We start from the raw sequence: 22,334 nt of genomic DNA, 5'->3' as shown, positions 1-22,334 counted from the left end.
GTGGGCGTAGCGTATTGGTAAATCGATTGCCTTGTACGCAGCGCACCTGGGTTCGAGACCCGACCCCGTACATAGGGTTAGAAATTTTTCATAAGAGATTTTTCTAACCCGAAGAGGCGAATGACCTTAAGGTTAAAACCTCTATAATTGAAATAAAAAAAAATTAGAAATAAGTTCTAAAATAAAACATTACGGTAACATGAACAGAGATTACGAAAATCATTACTAAGATCTTGAAATTATGAACATGAATTACTCTATTTATGACTTAAATATTACGATAACATGAACAGCAGTTACAAAAAATCGTAACTTAGATCCTGAAATCATGAACATGAATCACTCTACTCATAACTGAAATATCACGATAACGTGAAAAGAAATTACAAAAATCGCGACTAAGATTCTGAAATCATGAATAATAATCCCGCTAGTCAAATGCGATAGTAAACTAATGAATAAGAGAGCACAATCACGTGATCAGAAATCACAAGAATCGCGAATAGACTCTTGAAATCATGAACATCATTTGATTGTCGGCTGTGTATTCTCAAATCATGAACTAGAATCACAACAAAAACTTAATATGTCCAGGGAAAACTACAGTACCAAAACCAAACATTCTAATGTAAGCCATGTATATATTCGGGGCGAACTAGTTTTTTGAAAACACAAATAGTTTCATGAATTCGAGTTTTATTATTCATAATTTCAGGAGCTAGGTCATGATTTTCGTAAATTATTCAGTTCACGAAATCGTGACCTTTTTTCATGAATTTATGATATGATTCTATATGAGAAAGGCAAAAAAGTAAAGTGAACTTGTAAATATGGAACATCACTTTTTTCACTTAAACTACCATAACAGACAAACAAAACGCACCAGGGCTTCTAAATTACGAGAAACATCGTTGATTAGGCTTCAAAACAAACGCTAAAAAATGGTGCAATTTGCTTGAATGGAAAAAAAGTTATTCTGGAAAATTAGGGTGAATGTATAAATGTGGGACACACTGTATTTTCCCATGGAACTAATGTCAAAAACTTCAAACAAAGTGGGCGGAGGTAAAAAATTATCCAAATGATATGAAATTTGGCAACTGAGTTTACTTTGCTATTTGTCACAATAGGAGACCTTTGAGATTTCAAAAATTAGTGTTTTTTTACAATGCCCTAATGCGGGTGCGAGGGTGGCCACGGGAGGGGGGGAGGTTGATGAAAGGTGGAGATGTTAGGGTAAGTGGGGGGGGGAGGGAGACAACACCAAACTGCATATTATACCTTCCATTTGAGACTTGTTTTGAGAAAATCGGTTCGGTCATCTCCGAGTAACCGATGCGCAATTGTGGGTCACACACATACACATAGATATACACACATACGATCAAGCACGTTTTCCGAACTCAACAAAGTGATTCGAATGGTATAAGAGTGTCTGCCCACAATTTCAAGCAATTTGTAACTCAGTTTCTTTATTTTTGAATCATTTATACATATATTGATTACCGGTTTATATGGAAATTTCGCATGTAGCCGCATACTTTAACCCGTAACACAGGACCAAAAACTCCGATTCAAAAGAAATTCAGTAGCATTCAATAGGAATATTCTAGCTTTCATTTGAGACTGATTTTGTGAAAATCGAGTCAGACATTTCTGAGAAGCAGGTGTGAATTCAATTCAGGAAAAAACAAATTTCCACTTTCCCGAAGCTTCCGGTTCCGCCGAACGTGTCCAATGTGGCCAACGTGGATCAGTGAGCTGATACTATAAATACAAACATTTTCGAACACATTTTATGTAGTTTTGCATCTTTTAAATACCATGCTGATTCCGATTTATATGGGAATTTCATGCGAGACCCCACTCTTCAACGTGCAACTCCGGAACCAGAAGTCGGAATTGAATGAAATTCAATAGCAGCCTATGGTAACGTTGTACCTTTCATTTGAGACTAAGTTTGAGAAAATCGGTTCAGCTATCTCCGAGTAACCGAAGTGCATATTTTTGGTCACATACATACACAGACATTTGCCTAACTCGACGAACTGAGTTGAATGGTATAAGAGACTCAGCCCTCTGGGCTTGGCTTAATAAGTCGATTTTCAGAGTGATTGCATAGCCTTTCTATAGGAGAAAGGCATAACGATACACCTTATATCCCTTGCAAATGGCCTAAACCAAAGGCCGAAACGTCGGGCAGTAAAAAAATTTCGTTTTGCTTGTAACAAGACTGAGAAAGCCGTCCAAAAAACCCTTAACTCCAATCCTGTCACTTTCAAAAACGTGCTTTAAGTTGTTCTGAAAAACTTTCTGCTTTTGCTAGCGTGTAGAATGATATCAGGGGCCCTATTCTCACAGTCACGTCACCTACTGACTAAACAAAATTGTCTTCTGATAACTAAGTGACGTGGCTGTGAAAATAGGGCCCCAGTAGTGAATGGCTTAGGTGATGGAACTGAATAAAGACTAATTATGCCTAAATTTCATTTTCACCTTCAGAAAATATTCCTCCTAACGAAGAGTCGGTCATATAGCACAATATTTGAAGTCAACGACCGAAAAAAGTTAGGGTATATTAAACTAATCAACTAATAGTATTAATAGCCTCTGTTCGCTTACCAATAAATACCAATTCTGTGCTAATTTTTCTACAATCAGAGTATTCCACCGAAACACAAAAGTGCCGACAAACGGAAAATCCTTCAGCATCAGCCTCGGTCCATGTAAAAGTAGCAGACAAACGGTCTTTCATCGGAATTACACAAATTAGTATCGCTCTAATTCAATATTGAATCATCGGAAGGTGAAGTTTTTTGCTTCTATCTCTACAGAGGGGTAAACCTGCCGCTGTTTTGTTGCCGCACCGAATCAACCGAATTGGTTGGCTTTTGGTAGACCATAGTCTGCCCATCACCACGCTACGACCAGTGATGAGTTCAGTGCCATGGTTCACGGACCTCTCGTTGCTCGGACCAACAGACAACAGACGGATAGACAGTGGCAGCTGTTGGTTGACCGACCGCCGGAGGGTGGCAGCTGGGGAGCAACATTTTTACGATCCACCACCAACTAATCGAACGCTCGTTAAAGGCTGCTGGCCGTTTCGTTTCAGGAAATGAGACTACGGCTGAGGGCACATGGAGCAGTATTCATCGCTACGACGCGATGAAGTTCGATGGTAGGTACCTAATATCCCGAATTGGAAACTGCTGATGCGAGAAAATCACGAGATGAGGGACGACTTGATCGGTTCTAGAAGAATGCAACCTCACCGTTGTTTCTGGCGGAAGTTTTTTTTATTAAAAACTATCCAACTCACATAAGAATTAAAATCGAAAAAAAAATTACTCCAAGCTAAAGTGTTTCTATTGAAAATGAACAACTTGAACCAAACAAAAATAATTCAGTACACATATTGTTTCCGAAAGTTTCAGCATGAAACTCCGACACAAGGTAGAAGACCTTTTCCGTGGTATCAGAGCAAACAACGAGCTGCAGCGGGTAGGAAAATCATAAACAGTTTCCAAATGTTTAACTCACTGGACGAAGTCTGAATTATTTATGCCACGACAGACCCAATTCACTTGACTTGACGATGGATGGTGATAAAGGCACTCCCTCCCCAGCAGATCTTCTAGCGATACATGCACGAAATTGGGCAAGCGAAAGAAAAATTGTTTCGGACAGAGCGAGATTGGGGTTCAAGTTTTTTGTGTTTGACCAACACCTCATTCCTCCGATATTTGCGTCCGATACGCTTTTATATATATGTAGGTGGACATCAGCAAACCGGAAAAGCAAACTTCGGAAAACCGTATGTCAGATTGTCGCTGATGCCAGCAGCAGGAACAGACTGCTTGGCGACAATGGCACTTTCTGATCCGGACGGGGGAGTGGGTGACGACGAGGACGTAGGTACTTCCGAGGCTAAGGATATGAGCAGCTGCTAGGATATCCGCTGACAGATGAAAACTTGGACACGCTTACATTCTTGATTTGAGTTTAATTTGAGCCGATGGTTGTCGTCTGCGGAAAAGCCTATTGAAATGGACGGTCGCTCTATAAATCATCGTTACCTAGTAGTTTCTTTTCGGTTCGCTTTTGCTAACTTACTATATATCGCCTGTTAGCATTCGCAGAGCTAGAACCGACTGCCATATGCGGAGAAGAAAAAAAAGCTGAACAGTGAGAAATGGCCCCCTAAAATAGGACCATGTCAGACGCTAATGGAGATGTGTGATATATTGCAGAAGGTGACCTGTAAGCTAATGGCAAAGTCTCGGGATTGGTAGAACAGGTTTTGTGTAGTCGGGTAAACGTTGGCAGCAACAATGTCGGTGAATTTGGAGTAGAAAGGTTTGCTGAATGTCGACGGATAATGTTGGTTGAAAAAACATGAATGTTGGGTGAACTAGATTGTTAGTATAACCGCAAAATTGTATATCTACAAATTATAGAAAATAAAAACAGCAAGCGCGGCTAAAAATTGTCACTAGACATTGGTCTTCTCGTACAACTCTAGCACGTGACATTCCTATGTTAAATCTAATCAAATTTTAATTTTGAATTTCTTATCTCCTATTGTCATTGAATCAAGTATAGGGGAACTGGTGGTAAAGTGAACACGTTAATCAAAGTCATTGGTTTCTAACTAATAAGTAATTGAGATACTACAATCACCTTATATGTTTCTTGTTAGGCATGTTTTGCATATATTTGGTGAAAATACTTCGGCATAAACGCATTTTTTCGAAAAACATTTTTGATTTCAAAACATGTCCAAAAATGAGACACGTTTATAGCGTGAGGGTAAAATGAACATGCGGTGGTATTAAAATGAACACCTTTTAGCAACCTGAAAAGTGTCCTGTTTGTATGCAATGCGTAGCGTTGAAAAGCATTTTCCGAGCAATACTGATGTCCCGGCGGATCATGAGCATTGCATACAGACAGGGTATTTTGTGGGCAAGAAAAAACTTGTCACGGAAAAATTAAATTTTTATGACGTAATATTAAGGTTCAAGTTACCTTTTTTAAGCATGTGTTAGAATTGAACGCTTGGTAGTGTGCGTAGGAAAATTTGTGTTCAGCTTTGCCACCGGATTATCCATTTAAACCTTTTTAAAACTCTAAAAGAAGAATATGAGTCGATTTTTTAGATCACCATGATTCAAATCATGCAAAATACCTGCTGGAAAAACCATTTGCTTAGCTGGATGGTGCTTTTGAAAAAGTGGCTGTGGTTTTTTCATTGCGCAGTTGTGTTGCGTACCCCAGCTCGGTGTGGTAGTGTGACAAAAAATCACAGCCACTTTTTCAAAAGCACCATCCAGCTAAGCCGACGGTTTTTCCAGCAGGTATTTTGCATGAATTGAATCGTGATGATCTAATAAATCGACTGATATTCTTCTTTTAGAGTTTTGAAAAGGTGTAAATGGATAATCTGGTGGCAAAGCTGAACACAATTTTTCTTACGCATACTACCAAGCCTTGAGGTAACTTGAGCCTTAACCACATCTCCTAACTTGGGGTTATCCATGGGCGATTGATATAGCAACTTAAGTTTAGCGTTCCGACTAATTTTGAGGCTTGGTACTTAGAGTGGCAAGATGGTTAATATTGCCCCCACTACAACCTGTTCATTTTATTTTCAAACAGCCGTTCCGATTGAGCCATTTTGTCCTGATCCCTGCTTATTGCGGTGAAATATCTACAAGAGGCTCAATTACCGTAAACCGGGGTGACATTGATCACTTTTCGGAGTAATCATTACATATTTCTAGACGCAACACATTTTTTTCAAGTTTAATATTTTTAAACTATGTACTGATGTATGGAGAATAAGATTGGATGGTTTTACCTAAAATTGTCCGCTTTCAGCTATTTTTCCAAAAATGATTTCAAGTTGAAGTCCGTTTTCGTATTCCGGGGTGACTTTGATAACCTGCATGTTCACCCACATTAAGTTATCATTTTCAATGTTTTTCATTCAAATGTTTGTTTAAACTAATTCTGGAAAGATACTCATTGTTAAATAGATGTTAATTGGTATTATACAAAGTATTTCAATGTACTGTGAAATTCGAGTAACCAAAATTCCTATAATTCGTGTCCAACTAGAATAAAAGATTCTGGAAACCTTTAAAACTGCTAAAATTGTTTTGTTTCAGTGCTTTATCGATGTACAAAAAGTTTCATCCATTCTAACACGTTGGAATATTGAACAATAAAAAAAATGTTACGAATTTTAGCTTAAAATAATTTGAAATAATTTCCAATTAGTTTTACAAAAATTGTATTTAAAATAAACAAACTCTTAAAAATAAATTTGGCGCATCCCACTCTAAAGGAAAATAAAAACTCTCTTGTAATTTATTAGTCTTGCTCAAATCTGAGATTTATTTGTTTTATAAAAAATAGACACTTTACGAAGCTTCATAAAAATAACGTAAAGTCAAATTTCGATATTTTGTAGTTTTTGTACCCAAACACCGAACAATTGTAACAGGTCACTAAAGGAACCGTGTTTCAGGGGTTGAAACTGCCTTCACTTCGCGCCAAACAACGGGATGAATCCCAATTGTATGTGAAGCAGCAAGATTTCGTTTGCCCGGCGAGACTCAGGGCGAGTCCATCAAATTCCCCGAATTACTTCCCTAGTTACTCCGCGAACACATCAGCTGCCACCCAACACCAATATCGTGAAAAAACCTTGGAAGACGGTAATCATGAATCGTTTTACACCCCACCAAATAACTACTCTCTCTTTCTTCTCGGTAATACCATAAAACTGTATTTGGGCTTGAAAGGGTTAACATCGATCACTGTTCTACTCGTAGAACTCTACTAAACCGACCTATACCACTATCTATTTCCAAGCGCTTGGATTTTAAACTTCTCTATGGCACTAAACGTATTCTAACAACACCATTGATATTTCTTACTGCTATATTTACAAAAGTTTTACAATGTGCAGATCTGACCTTATTCGTCCACGGTGATTTCCTTCAGAGTTGAGGCGAGGCGGCTGTAATCGTTGTTACCACATTGACACCGATGCTGTCAGTGTCTCGACTAACTGCTATGCTGAGCGGCGGCGAAAATACCGACTTATCATTCCGTGCCGGCGGCTCAATCGGCTGATCGTGATCACGACGCTTGATTCCTGCCTCTCGAGAGGGTGTTGCTTCGAGGCTATGTGGCTGATGCCCGACTTGTGGTGGCCGGTGAATCAGCTCCAAAGGCGTGGTTCTCCTTTGGGTGGCCCGCAGGGCGAGGGAGTCGAACACTGGCCCGACGGCGAGCTAGGCTACAAGCCGGCAGGCTTCGGGAACGTCTCCAGAGACAGCGTGGCTGGTCGCTATCCCCTACTCCTGCTTGGGTGCTATAGCACCCGGACGGAACACCTTCGCTTGAAGGATCCTTCAAGCGAGAACATATAATGTGCGCATTAGTTAGCGGTAGGGTAAAATGGCGTATCACACATGACGATGGTTAAATTACCTGAACCTCGAGCAAAATTGCTATTAAGTGCTGGACTTAATTGGCGGTCCTTAACACTGTGTAGGATTTCATCTAGCATTTTGAAATAAATACTTATTTAGAGATTTCCACTGTTATAGACATTTTACCGACTTACAAAAGGAGCTACACTATCCCGCACATGGGCCTGTTAACTTCCACTTTTTTCTCTTTTTCTCGATCTATAAGTTTTAAAATATTAACTTGATACAATCTTGCTTTTTTTAAATTGAACTTACGTAACGAATTCGAACGGTATTCCGTTACTTCTAACCGATAGCTTCTCCTAACTTCACTTTTTTCGCAGCTTAAAGCCGTCTTACTGGTACGCCGAACGAATCGAGAAAGAATAGCTATTCAGACCATAGAAATCTTTTCCTATTTCACCCATCACCTATTCGCATTCCCACCAACACCAATTCGCGGACTCATCATGTCCAAAGATTTTTTTTAAAGATATGACCATGAGTACCACCTGATGCATTTTTTTCTCGCGACTAAGAGGTGCAATAGTTCGACTATTAGTCGCATATAGCGCTACCGTCACACAAGGGCTAAATATTGCTGCTTTACACATTAGCGTGATCGAGCAACTTCAGCCATTCAACAGGCTCTATCTGTAACATCGTTACATTATCCCCAACTCAATTTAAAAAATATTGACGAAGGCAATATTTTTATTTATATTTTTGCTGTGTTTTTCAAAATATTGTTAAGGTATTTATATTTTATTCCTTACTGCTATTAGCTTTTACTATATTAAAAAAAATTACCTTTTCTTAATTATCCAAACTCGTTCCATTTACTTTTATTCCTTTTTGCATTTTCATCATCTATTCCGAACGAAGGTGATTTGATTTCACTACACAAAATCATTATTTTATTCCTTGCTTGTTATGATTTTAAACAAACTTTTCTATGAACTTATTTTATTCTCATCGGATCACTTTTCCACTGATTTCCCCCGTACGATTCCACTTTCCTTCTTCTTATTCTTCTTCTAAATCTTCTTCGCTTCTTAGCTTGCTCCGATAACAATCTCGAGCCATATTACACCAATAAGAACGGAAGCCTTGCTTCCTTCGTCAAATAACAATTCGACCGCACTACGTGGTTAACGCGCCGACGAACCAACTTAAACTGGAATAAATAACTATTCCTCGCGTTCAGGTTACAACCCGAACAGAATTCTCAAACCGATCTCTACATCGCATCCCTAAACTCCTCTACAATTTTGCTGATCCCTTCTTTGAAAAATGATCCGACCTCTGCTAATCCTGACTGTTCCCGATATCAAACGATTAGTCTTCTACCTACGTTCCAATACATGATCGAAATGTTGAACAATCCTTTCAGTTTCCCGTCGCGACTACTACTCGATTGTACCCTTGGTTAACCTAAACCGAACTAATGTGTGCTCCGCGAAAACTAGTCGGATATTTTATAGACAAAATGCAACGAATCATGTTGCATCGCCTGTACTACCTCGAGATGTTTATGCATCTTCAAAGTATCGTATGTTATGCATAGTAGATTTGATTTTGTATCCTATGATAATCTTAGCTAACATGTTTAAATCTGCCTACAGAATGTGTGTGTGCTATTGCTTTCAATGCTTTGTTGAAAAAAAATCTAGTGTGTTGCTTTCTGTATGTGCTAGTGACCTTCTTCGGGCTACTAATAACTATGGAGCAAAACCGGTTTTGAACTTTATTTACTATTTACCGCAAGTGAACTTGAAAGTGCTTATGTGTCTGGCGTGGATTCGAATATCTCGTTATGTATTAACCGTCTGGCTCGACTTCAAGTTTGTTTTGACTGGCATCTTCTTAGACTTCTTATTTATGAATCTAAGCGCCACGAAATATTCTTCCATTTCAAACGATCCGACTCAGATTTCTATTTTTTTTTTTTTATTCAAATCGTTTATTTGATAAGGCACGTTGCGTTAGCTTAAAGGTGCCAATTTTGTTTTGTTTTACATTTTAAATTGCTTAAAACTAGGGGATTACATATTGATTTTTTTAAAATGAAACTAATGCGATTTTATAGCTATCTTATATATCTACACAAGGGGATAATATTGTTTTCGTAAGATTAGGGGGGTCATTTAGTTTTTGTGGCAATATGGTTTGACATTTTTATCAGTGAGATTATTGGAGCAAATAATGTTTAATTAAGGGGGACAATTTTTTACGACTAACTTAAAACTAGGCATAACTAGAGGGCATGATTGAATTTTGTAAAGATTCGTAATTATAGTTATTTTTGTGGGTAGTAGAGTTGGGCTATTTCAACGAGATTATATAATATAATAGTTAAAACTAGAAGAGACAAGAAGAGCTAAATGCTTCGTGATGATATTGGGGGGGGGGGGGGGTAGGGGTGTTACTTCTGGGTATAAGAGTCAGGGGAGGGGGGGGGGTAGACAAAGATGGCAGGGAGAGAAAATTATTTCAGTTTCAGGCATCGTGAGATCAACGGATGGATTACAAACTCGAGTGGCCTTCATCAGGGGAATCATGTACTGGGACGCCGGGTGGTCCTCCTCAAGATGGCAGGGGTTTTTCCAGACGATTTCGTAGTACGGCTCAGATGTGGATCGGCTACATTTCGAGTTAAGCGTGTTATGTTCGTGCCGTAGGTCCCGTGTTTGTTGGCTCATTCGATACAGATGGTTTGATACAGGTGGAAGAGCGTTCTGAGAATGATAAGGAGATAACAAGGGGCAGTTAGACTTGTATATTGATGGTTTTCACAAAGGTGTATATAAGGGACATATAGAGAACATCGCGGCTTGCCAGCACATCTCGAACCGGGACGTTGGTTGGTCTTCCTCGGGCCCGCAGGGTATCCATTAGCCGAGACCTAGCGGAACTGTACTCGGTGCACGCCCAGACAATGTGCTCGATGTCGTGATAGCCGTCGCCACAAGCGCAGATACCACTATCCACGAGCCCAATACGCCGGAGATGTGCATCCAGCGTGTAATGGTTTGCCATGAGTCGGGACATCACACGAATGAAGTCACGACCCACATCCATCCCCTTGAACCAAGGTTTCGTCGATACCTTAGGGATTATCGAATGTAGCCACCTTCCCAGCTCTCCACTGCTCCACGAAGTTTGCCAACTTTCGAGGGTTCTCTGATGAGTAATACTGAAAAATTCGCTGAAGCAAATTGGTCTTTCGTAAACGTCTCCTTCTAAGGCACCCACCTTAGCTAAGGAGTCTGCCTTCTCATTGCCCGGAATGGAGCAATGAGAAGGGACCCATACCAAGGTAATCTGGAAAGAGTTGTCAGATAAAGCACTCAGTAGCTCCCGTATTTTCCCCAAAAAATACGAGGAGTGCTTGCCTTGTTTCATCGAACGAATAGCGTCAATGGAACTGAGGCTATCCGAAACGATGAAGTAATGGTCTGCGGGTAATGTTTCAATGACTCCAAGGGTATACTGAATGGCAGCTAGTTCTGCGGCGTAAACTGAAGCAGGGTCACTGAGTTTGTAGGAGGCGGTGAACTTTTGATTGAAAATACCGAAGCCAGTGGATCCTTCGAGGTTTGATCCGTCAGTATAAAACATCTTAGAACAGTCGACTTCTAGGAATTTATTATAAAAAATGTTTGGAACCACTTGTGGGCGTATGTGGTCCGGAATTCCACTAATCTCGTCTTTCATGGATGTGTCGAAGAAAACAGTAGATTCAGAAGTATTTATGAAATGCACACGGTTGGGATTGTAAGAAGAAGGGTTAATATTCTGCGCCATGTAGTCAAAGTACAGGGACATGAAACGGGTCTGAGAATTGAGCTCAACAAGCCTTTCGAAATTTTCAATCACGACCGGGTTCAAGATATCGCATCGAATGAGCAATCGATATGAGAGTTCCCAAAATCGATTTTTCAACGGGAGAACGCCCGACAGCACTTCGAGACTCATCGTATGGGTCGACTGCATGCACCCTAAGGCGATACGCAAACAACGATACTGAATTCTTTCGAGTTTGATGAAATGTATGTTCGCGGCGGAGCGAAAGCAGAAGCATCCGTATTCCATTACCGACAGTATCGTTGTTTGATACAACCTAATTAGGTCTCCTGGGTGGGCACCCCACCATGTTCCGGTTATTGTACGAAGAAAGTTGATCCTTTGTTGGCATTTCTGTTTCAGATACCGAATATGGCATCCCCAAGTACCTTTCGAGTCGAACCAGACCCCTAGATATTTTACTGTGAAGACCTGAGCGATAGTTTGACCCATTAATAGAAGCTGTAGTTGTGCTGGTTCACGCTTCCTTGAAAATACAACCAGCTCAGTTTTCTCCGTGGAGAATTCGATACCCAGCTTAATAGCCCAAGCAGACAAATTGTCCAGGGTATTCTGTAATGGTCCTTGTAGATCGACAGCTTTGGGTCCCGTAACAGACACCACGCCATCGTCTGCAAGTTGCCTTAACGTGCAGGAATTGTCAAGACATTCATCAATGTCGTTGACATAGAAATTGTATAAAAGGGGGCTTAGACATGAGCCCTGGGGAAGGCCCATGTAGCTAAATCGTGATGTCGATAAGTCACCATGCGAAAAATGCATGTGCTTTTCCGACAACAAGTTTAGTAAAAAGTTGTTTAAAGTCGCTGAAAGACCATGCTGGTGCAGCTTCTCTGAAAGAATGTTGATCGAAACTGAATCAAAAGCCCCCTTAATATCTAGGAACACTGATGCCATCTGCTCTTTGCTAGCATAGGCCATTTGAATTTCAGTTGAGAGCAACGCAAGACAATCGTTCGTCCCTTTGCCTTTGCGAAAGCCAAATTGTGTATCTGACAGTAAGCCATTTGCTTCGACCCAATTGTCGAGGCGGGATAGGATCATTTTCTCGAACAACTTCCGGATACAGGATAGCATTGCGATCGGACGGTACGAATTGTGGTCGGAGGCTGGTTTTCCTGGTTTTTGGATGGCGATGACCTTCACTTGTCTCCAATCGAGTGGGACAATGTTAGCCTCGAGAAACTTATTAAATAAGTTCAACAAGCGTCTCTTGGCAGAGTCAGGCAGATTCTTCAACAAGTTGAATTTGATTCTGTCTGGCCCCGGAGCTTTATTGTTACACGACAAGAGAGCAAGTGAGAACTCCACCATCGAAAAAGGTGTTTCGTTCGCGCTATCGTGAGGAGACGCGGCGCGGTAAATCTTCTGTGCCGGGGCGGAATCCGGACAAACCTTCTTGGCGAAATCGAATATCCAACGGTTTGAATATTCCACGCTCTCATTAGTACTGTTTCGATTTCGCATACGTCGGGCTGTTCCCCAAAGAGTGCTCATCGATGTTTCTCTCGTTAATCCGTCGACGAACCGGCGCCAATAATCGCGTTTTTTGGCTTTCATCAAACTCTTCATTCGCTTGTCTAACGTCGCGTACTGTCGAAAACTGGCGGGTAAACCGTCGTTCCGGAAGGTCTTAAACGCGGCGGCCTTCTCTGCGTACACGTCTGAGCACTCTTTATCCCACCAGGGATTGGGAGAACGTTTTTGTATGTTCGCGCCGGGTACTGGCCTAGTCTGAGCTTGATTCGCGCTGTCGAGAATCAAGCCAGCCAAAAAGCTGTACTCTTCCTCCGGAGGAAGTTCTTGGGTAGATTCGATGTTGTCGGATATCGCGGCAGCATAGCTCTTCCAATCGATATTTCGTGTGAGGTCATACGAAATATTGATTGATTTCAATGGCCTTGAACCGTTATTGATTGAGACTACAATCGGCAGATGGTCGCTGCCGTGGGGATCAGGAATTACCTTCCACGTGCAATTTAACCGCAGCGATGTTGAGCAAAGGGACAAGTCTAAGGCGCTCGGGCGCGCTGGAGGAGCAGGAATCCGTGTCATTTCACCCGTGTTTAAAATTGTCAAATTGAAGTTATCGCAAAGATCCTGAATTAAGGAAGACCGGTTATCATCATAGAGGCAACCCCATGCTGTACCGTGAGAGTTAAAGTCTCCTAAAACTAGTCGCGGTGCTGGCAGGGATTCTAAGATGTCTTGTAGCCGTCGGTGCCCAACCGCGGTGTTGGGGGGAATATATATGGAAGCTATGCAACGGCTTTTGCCTTTGGTTGTTACTTGACAAGCGACAACTTCAATACCTGTTATCGAGGGAAGGTTAATTCTGTAGAAGGAATAGCACTTTTTGATCCCCAAAAGCACTCCTCCATAGGGGGTGTCTCGATCCAGGCGAATAATATTAAAGTCGTGGAAGTTGAGTTCTATGTCGGAAGTTAACCAAGTTTCACATAATGCAAATGCATCGCAACTCAAATTATTTATTAAAATTTTGAAGGAATCGATTTTCGGGATGATACTTCTGCAATTCCACTGTAGAACAGTGATCAAATCCGTGACCTCGTTCGATGAGTTAGCCATCGAAGGATACAATCGCTGAGAGGAGGGGCCATTTAGCAGTCAACTGCTTCAAAAATGTTCTCACTGTAGGGAGAAAAGCTAACATAAGACTTTTAATAGGATCAGTAATATTGAAAGTTTTTATTATCCAGTCCACTATGTCCGAGAGTTTTATAATTCCAGTGCTGTGATTACTCTCGAACTGAAACAAAGGAACACTTGGGATTTTTGATGTTCCTGGAAGTGCTGGGAACTCCTTCTCTGAGCTTAATCCTCCGAGACCAGGAGCTAATTGCTTCGGTTTGATTGCAACACTTCCAATAGATGTGACTTTCGGAGCCCCCTCAAGGGACACCTTCTGGCCTTTACAAGGAACTTTACGAGAGGAAGTGTTCCTCCTCTTCCTATAAATTCTAGGCACCCTAGTAGATGTTCCCTCTTGTGGGTTACCAGCCTCGCCCTCGTCAGGAGGCAAGTGAGTATAGATGTTTGCTGAGGATGGTGGCGTAGCATTCTTTAACATTTCTGCGAAAGAATGTTTGGATCGTCCCGCAAGGGAACGTTTCAGTTTATCCCCGCGTAGTTTGTACGCGGGACATGCCGAGATATCATGCAGACTCTCCGCACAGTAAGGACACTTTTCGGCTTGCCTACTGCACGAATCATCTAGATGATTCTCCCCGCATTTTCCACAGCGGGCCTTGTTGCTACAATGGGTGGCTGTGTGACCCAGTTGTTTACACTTTGTGCAATTCATGACCCGCGGCACAAACAGACGCACAGGCAGACGAACCTTGTGCAAGAGGACGAAATTTGGCAAAGCGGTACCAGCGAAGGTCACCCGATAAGAGTTTGATTGGGGGTACGTTTTTGAACCATCCCCCGCAACTACTACTGAGTGCAAACGTTTGCACTCAAGTATTTTAACTGGCTGAAGTAAGCGGTCTCTGAATCGGCCAACCCCGTACTTCAGCAGATCCTCGCACGTCAAACTCTCATCGGTTACGACGCCTTCGGATTGTACTCTTACAGCCGGAATATACACGTTATAATCCCGCGTAAAGTGCTCACAGCAAGCAATATCGTTTGCCTGCTTTGAGTTGGCTAGCAACACCCTTATCTTGTCCGAGCGGACCTTTGAAATTTCGGTCACAGCCGAGAACCGTTCCGTCAGGTCTCTAGAAATCTGAAGAAGATTCAGTGATTTAGTCTTGGGCCGAAAGAAGACCACAAATGGACCAGTTGAGAGTTCTGGATAGCATTTGGGCCGGGGGGGAGCCTTAGAAGTTGAACCCGATTCAACTTCCATTTGACCATCCGGAGAGGGAACCATAGAAAACGTCAACGCACGGGGTCAGCGCCCGCGCAGACGGAAGAAAGCAATAAATGTGTTACAAAAGACAAAAACCACTTAGCTTTAAACTGGTGTCCAACGACGAACCGATCCAGCTTATACAGCTGGCTATTGTTTAAGCCTCACACGCGAACAAAAGACTGAGGACCGAACCGAACTGGCAAAATAACCTTGAATGCGGATTAAAACTATTCTTTATCGCCTCACACAGCACTACGGACTAGAAAAAAACAACCTCTGTCTCGATGGAGAGCTCGAAAACGAATGAGATTTCTATTTGTTCTACCTTCTCTATTCTAATATTACTATTCCTATTTTATTTACACTATATACATTGCCATAACGGCCATCCAAAACGATGTTTTGTGTTTCCGTGTCTCCTTCGAGTTCTTCGTTTATTGTACATAGCTTGACATTTTTACATTTTTATCCGCTTCTCGAGCCAGATGCGATGGTGAGTCAACATCGGCGAGTTGGCAGTTACTCGATTTGGGTTTTGAACTACAAAGGCAATTGTCTACCCGTCGAATTGTTTCGGTTGCCATCTGAACCCGGTCATAATCTGTTGCACATAGACTCACGCTGGATTCCATTTACTGATTGCTCTCAATGTGCCGAAGCGCATTTCTCCGAATCTGTGTGTAAAATGGTTCATAGACAGCGAGGCGAGTGGAACCAATTCACGTTTAGCAATTCGGCTTTGTGCTCCTTGGTTTGTTACCCTTGTAAATTATGCCGCATTATTTTGCTTGTAAGTCGGCGGCTCTGAAAATACCCAACTTATTCCCATTCAAATCTTCTAATGCATAGCAGTGAGATCCAATTTTTTCTGTTATTTTCGCATGTGAGTAGGTGTTAGCCAGTTTCGCGTTAAAGCCCTTTGCTTTGTTCGATAGGAAATGATTTTTTTTTAATACTATGTCTCCTACTTTATACTGAACCGATGTTGCGTTAGCTCTTAAATTATAATATTTCCCATATTTCTCATACGCTTTTTTCAGGTTTAACTTCACTTTTTCAAAAATTCCTTTCATTTCTTCGTTCAGTTTCCCCGGTTCGTATTCTAATTCTTCTCCTGTTTCTCTAATTCGCGAGTACTCTTCCCCAGAACTTATGTAGTTCCTTCCGTAGTTTATAAAATACGGCGTAAACTCCGTAGATTCGTGTACCGCTGTCCTTATAGCCATTGCAATTTTTTGCAGATTCTCATCCCACCCTTTCTGTTCTTCTCCTTTCAAGTAGGTTCTGATTGCTGCAACTATAACGCGATTTACTCGCTCAGTTGGATTGTTGGCTGGATGATAACTGGCATTTTTCCAGTGGTTAATCTTGTATTTTTTTATCAATGAAGCAAACACGGCCGATTTAAACTGGGGCCCATTGTCGGAGATAACAATTTCGGGCACGCCAAATAAAAGGAATATCATAGATTCTATGAACGTTGCAACCGCTACTGTTTTGGCATCCCGCATTGGTTGAATGATGACAAATTTGGAAAAATGGTCCGTTATGACCAACAATACTGTATTTCCCTTTTTGGACCTTGGGAACGGTCCCACAAAGTCTAACGAAATCACTTGCCAAGGCATGCTAGCAAGTTTCGGACGCCCCATCGGAGGAACCCGATTGGTATTTGGGTGCTTTGACGTTTTGCACGTGTCACATCCTCTACAGAATCGTTTTATCTCGACACTCATGCTCGGCCAGTAATACTTCTCCTGAACCTTCTTCAGAGTTTTATAGTACCCGAAATGCGCAATGCTGTGCTCCGCCTCCAGGATTTTTATGCGGTCAACTTTAGGTGGAATGTACTTCCACTCGTATCGAGGATCTGCCGGATTAACGCTAGGAACATATTTATACACGTTCCCTCGGATGACTTTGAAGTCTTTATATTTTGCCTGGTCCCGTTCGATATTCCTCTGTAACTTCTCCAGATCCAGATCAATTGTAAGTATATCTTTATCTTTTACCGCTCTTGATAGTGCATCTGCCACAATATTCAATTTACCCTTCCTATATTCCAGGGTAATGTCATGTTGCTGCAGCTTCAACGCCCATCTTACTAATCGGGCGGAGTTTCCTTCGACACTTACTTGGTTTAACCATTTCAAGGATTGGGCATCGGTAACGACTGTAAAGTGTGTGCCTTCGATGTAATGACGGAATTTTTCAATCGCCAAGATTACAGCAAGGCATTCACGCTCTGTTGCTGAGTACTTCTTTTGCGTGGCCGAAAATTTTTTTGAAAAGAATGCAATTGGACGTCTAATTCCTTCTTGGTACTGAACCAGTACTGCACCTGCGGCGACTTTTGATGCATCGGATTCTACGACGAACTTTAGCCTGAAATCTGGATTAGTCAAAACTGGTGGTGACGTGAGTATATTTTTAACATTGTTGAACGCCGCTTCGGCTTCTTGTGTCCAAATAAGTTTCGATTTTGACTTCTTCAATAGATCAGTAATAGGTGCCAATATAGTACTGTAGTTCGCTATAAACTGTTTGTAAAATCCCACCATACCCATTAACCTTCTTACCTCCTTCAATGTGGTTGGTGAAGGGTAACTCAAAATCGGCTCTAACTTCGAGCTATCAATCGATAGTCCCTCTTCTGACAAAATGTAGCCAAGGTATGCAATCCTCTTTTGACAAAATTTTGATTTGTCGATGCTTATCGATAAGTTTGCTCCTTTCCACCGGTCTGCTACCGTCCGCAGTAACCTTAAGTGTTCATCCACCGTTCGAGATGTAATGACAATGTCATCTAAATAGACGAAAACTTGAGGCTTGAGGTCGTATCCTAGAACTTTGTTCATCAATTTAGTTTGCGTAATCGGTGCTCCAGTCAATCCAAAGGGCATGACTTTAAACCGGTAAAGCGATTTTCCTGCTCTAAAAGAGGTGTAATCCTTACTTTCTTCCGCCAGCGGAATTTGCCAATAAGCCTTGGACAGATCAATGATCGAAAAGTACTTGGCCTTCTCTATCCTCCCTAATATTCCGTGCATGTCGGGGAACGGGTAAGCATCTTTTTTGGTTACCTCATTAATCCTCCGACAATCGAGACAAAGTCTCCATTCACCTGATGCTTTTTTCACCGGTAATAAAGGGTTGCACCAATCAGACTCCGATTCTTCGATCACGTCCAATTCCTTCATTCGTTCAATCTCCTTCTCCATTTCCTTCTGAATTGCAGGTGACCATCGGTATCTTGGGAGTTTCTTGGGCTTTTGGCCTTCCATGATTTCAATTTTGTGGTGTAATAAATGAGTTCTTCCTAGTTGGCCATTTCCTTCCAGAATTTTAATGATTTTCTCTAATTCCGCTTTGTCTGTTGTGGAGAGTTCATGTTCGGTTTCAATATCTGTGGTTCTTCTAACCGATGGATTCTCTACGGATGGCAACTCTAGGCTCACATCTTCTTCTGTCTCGGTTGGTTTAAGAACCTCCTCGGTAGGTTCCAAGATAATGTTAACCTCAGTCGTTTCGGCTGCGAAGTAATCTTCAACGAAGCCCAATGTTGTTTCGTCCTTTTCTATGCTACAAACATTTAGGCGGGTTAGATTTCCATTTTCCTCTACTGCCGGTTCAATTCTAAACGTCTTCCAAAAATCACTCCCCAAAATAAGGTTTTTCGCAAGGTTGGGAACATACAGTGTCGGTACGACCTTTGTTGTTCCTCGGAACGTATACGGGATGTATACAATACTGACACACTTATGAGTCGTTCCATCAGCTGTTCTGATACGTAAATTCGATGAGTTTTCCGTAAAGTTATGCTTTTCAAGCAAACTACGATCGCTTATTATGCTCACTGCCGCCCCTGAATCGAGCAACCCTTCCATCACTGTTCCTAAAATTGTTACCGACACATGTGGACATCTGTTAGCGCGGACATTTATATTCATCACCTCTGAGAATTTGCTGTAGTAGTTTGATGTGGGAGTAAAATTATCGTTGCTAGAAAGGATCCTCCCTAATTCCTTTCCCTGGAGTCGTTTTTTTGGTTTAATGGTCTCATCATTCTATGGTTGTTTGGGCAGTTGTACGCTACCGCCTCTGCTAATCCACAAATATGGCAGAATATTCTTTTTCCCCTTGTGCAATTTCTCCAAAAATGGCCGAATTGCTTACAGTTCCAACACAATACATTATTTTCGGAGTCATTAACAGGCTCTGCAATTGTTTTGTGTGGATCAGCTATCTTAGTGTCCTTGTTGGGTTTGAATCGACTCACCGCGTTCACTTCGTCCTCATCCTGTTCTTCGCCATCCACACCTTCCAAATTGTTAACAGCATAGGGTCTGATCCTCGGAGCGTAAGATCGGTACACCGACTTATCGAGTTCGTAGCAGAGACTACAAAGTGCTTCTACATTTAATTGAGCGATATTCAAAAACGCGAAGTGAGGACGGTACCAGTCCTTCATGTTTTCAAATAGCACGTCCAACTTTGTCTTTTCATCTATTGGTTGTGACATCTGTTGACAAAGTCTTTCGATTTCGCCTAAGTAGGCGACGAAAGTTTCATTTGGAAGCTGTTTTCGGTCTCTAATTTGTCGCTCTAGTACTTTATCTTTGTTCGGCACTTCGAAACGTATCCGCAGATGATACTTAAGTACTGCCCACGAAGTAAATTTGCTGCTAAATGTGTAATACCAAATCTCCGCTGGCGATTCTGGTTTAAACAAAAAATTGGCCTTGCTCAATAATTCTGCATCAGAAATTTGATTGTTTTTAGCTAGTATTTCCACCCTTTTTACAAATTCTTCTACTGTCATACCTCTCTGTTCACCACTGAACCGAATTTGCCATTTATTAATTGGGGTTCGGAAGCAATTATTCATTTCCATGCCCGCCAGATTATTTGTCCTATTCCGGGTTTGTGACTCATTTCCTGAAAAAAAATCCCCTACGTTACGAGGGGGTACCCCGTCTCTGCTTCCCTGAACATTCTGTGCCACTCCTGGATTGGGGATTGGCCGCTCCAATTGCGGTGGTACGGGCGGATTGGTAACCATTGAAAAATTCATTCGGTCACACTCTTGTAGAAATAATCGGTCTCCATCGTTTCTCTCTTGTGCATCTATGTTACGTCTCCCCTGGTTCGTCAATAAGTTTTGCATACTTTGCCGAAGTTCTTCCATCCTTTGTCCCAACTGGTTTGAGAGTACCTCCTCTACGATTCTACTGACGTCGGCTCGAGACAAGGCGTGTTCGACATCTTCCGATAAGGGAGGTAGCTCAGCGCTTCCTTCACTTACAAGGTCTTGGTCGAGCTGACGTTGACCGCCTATCGCTGCAGTTGATAATGGGTTCTGTCGAAAGTCCCGAAAAACAGTCTCTCCAGGCTGGTTTACAGCTAGAGTGCCCCTCTGTTCTTGCCTTGGTAAGGGTATTTGGTTCTGTAGTCGTCGTTGCCGATTCTCGTTTCCTTGATGATTTCGGTCCCGCGCTTCCTGTTCATACTGCAGATGGGGTATCCGTTGGATCGATTGCTGTTGTGTCTGATCCTTCACGCCATCCTGAAGTAGCGGTAGTTGTGGTTGTCGTGGGTTCTGCAGTTGCCCTTGGATGCTTCTGGATTGACTTTCTTGTACTTGTTGCTGTCTCAGTCCTTGCCCTGGTGGTGACATCGATGTGCCAGTGGGAGTACCTTGTTGTCTGTTGAATGTTATTGGATCACAATTTGCTATCGGTCCGACTTCCGTGGACCGGGGGACCTGTGGCGGTGGGGGAAACTCAAGATATGGGTCTCTAGGAATTGTTCCTAGACTGACCGGTAACGATCTCCTTCCTATGGTTGATCTTCTGAGTTCGGAAATTTGGTCCTCCGAGGTTGCAAAAACATCGTAAATTAGCTCCACCTCCTCGAGTAAATCCTCCTTAACCTTAACTTGGTAACTATCCATCGCATTTGAACGTAAAATACGTAACCGCACATGCCTCAGTCTCGACATTAGCTGTCTCGTTCGACCATATATCTGCAGCTCTTGCCGTACTGTAGTAAGTTTTATTTGTATTACGGTAAGATCGTCCATCACGGTTTTATTGGAGTGAATGACTTTCGAATTATGGATTTCATCCAATTGTGCTTTTCGCAAGGCTTGCCTCTGATCATCTAAGCTATATGCCGATAAGTTCAAGCCTCTGAGATTAAGCTCATAACTGATCTCATCCGGCAATAAATCGTTGGGATTTAGGTAGGTTCCCAGACCTACTTGATTCGTAGCATACGCCATTTTTCCAAACCCAATTCCAAAACCAATGTATATAATATCAAATTAAGTGAGTTACAAGTTCTTATTTAAAAAAAAAAACACCAATTCCAATAGTAACTCGTGTGCCTAACACTAATGTCGGTACTGCAGTGAGCAAGAAAAATCGAATAACCTAAATTATATCCAATTCCACTAATTTTCTACAAATCTAAATTATACCCAATTCTACCGAATAATTCAATTAAATTTCTTATTTCAGATTTCAATCCAACTTAATACTCAATCCTAAACGTAAGTAGAACCTTAATTTGATTACCAATTGTACAAGAATTTGAAACAACCGCAAAATTCTTCATACGATTTACTTTACCCAGCCCCACGTTGGGCGCCAAATGTAACAGGTCACTAAAGGAACCGTGTTTCAGGGGTTGAAACTGCCTTCACTTCGCGCCAAACAACGGGATGAATCCCAATTGTATGTGAAGCAGCAAGATTTCGTTTGCCCGGCGAGACTCAGGGCGAGTCCATCAAATTCCCCGAATTACTTCCCTAGTTACTCCGCGAACACATCAGCTGCCACCCAACACCAATATCGTGAAAAAACCTTGGAAGACGGTAATCATGAATCGTTTTACACCCCACCAAATAACTACTCTCTCTTTCTTCTCGGTAATACCATAAAACTGTATTTGGGCTTGAAAGGGTTAACATCGATCACTGTTCTACTCGTAGAACTCTACTAAACCGACCTATACCACTATCTATTTCCAAGCGCTTGGATTTTAAACTTCTCTATGGCACTAAACGTATTCTAACAACACCATTGATATTTCTT

At 41.7% G+C, this 22,334-nt stretch overlaps 1 long non-coding RNA gene across 1 annotated transcript; it reads left to right on the top strand.

Moving 5' to 3' along the window:
- Positions 1-16,976: 16,976 nt before the first annotated feature.
- On the top strand, positions 16,977-22,334 carry LOC131693468 (uncharacterized). Its single transcript, XR_009306259.1, has 3 exons — positions 16,977-17,655; positions 21,759-21,790; positions 21,874-22,334. It is a non-coding gene; the product is annotated as an uncharacterized LOC131693468 (long non-coding RNA).

This window comes from Topomyia yanbarensis, chromosome 3, assembly GCF_030247195.1.
Source record: "Topomyia yanbarensis strain Yona2022 chromosome 3, ASM3024719v1, whole genome shotgun sequence".
NCBI lineage: Eukaryota > Metazoa > Arthropoda > Insecta > Diptera > Culicidae > Topomyia > Topomyia yanbarensis.
This window is presented reverse-complemented; position numbering and strand designations above follow the sequence as displayed.